This window comes from Phaethon lepturus, unplaced genomic scaffold (assembly GCF_000687285.1).
Source record: "Phaethon lepturus isolate BGI_N335 unplaced genomic scaffold, ASM68728v1 scaffold21840, whole genome shotgun sequence".
Lineage (NCBI taxonomy): Eukaryota > Metazoa > Chordata > Aves > Phaethontiformes > Phaethontidae > Phaethon > Phaethon lepturus.
In genome coordinates, this window is record NW_010510296.1 from 59,885 (window position 1) to 60,096 (window position 212).

Below are 212 nucleotides of genomic sequence, written 5' to 3' on the forward strand. Positions count from 1 at the left end.
AAATAAAGGGAAAATTATTAAGTCATTATTTCTTCTCCACCTTCTGTGTTCGCTATGTAAACACAATGGGTGGATCCTTGGCTGCTCCATGAGAGACTGAACCTGAGTCCTTTGAAGCCACCAGCTCCGCTGGACTCCAGCAGGGAGAGCAGGAACAGGCCAATTTCCCCTGGCGATGGGGGCACATGTGATGCACTCGCTGATGCAGTGAC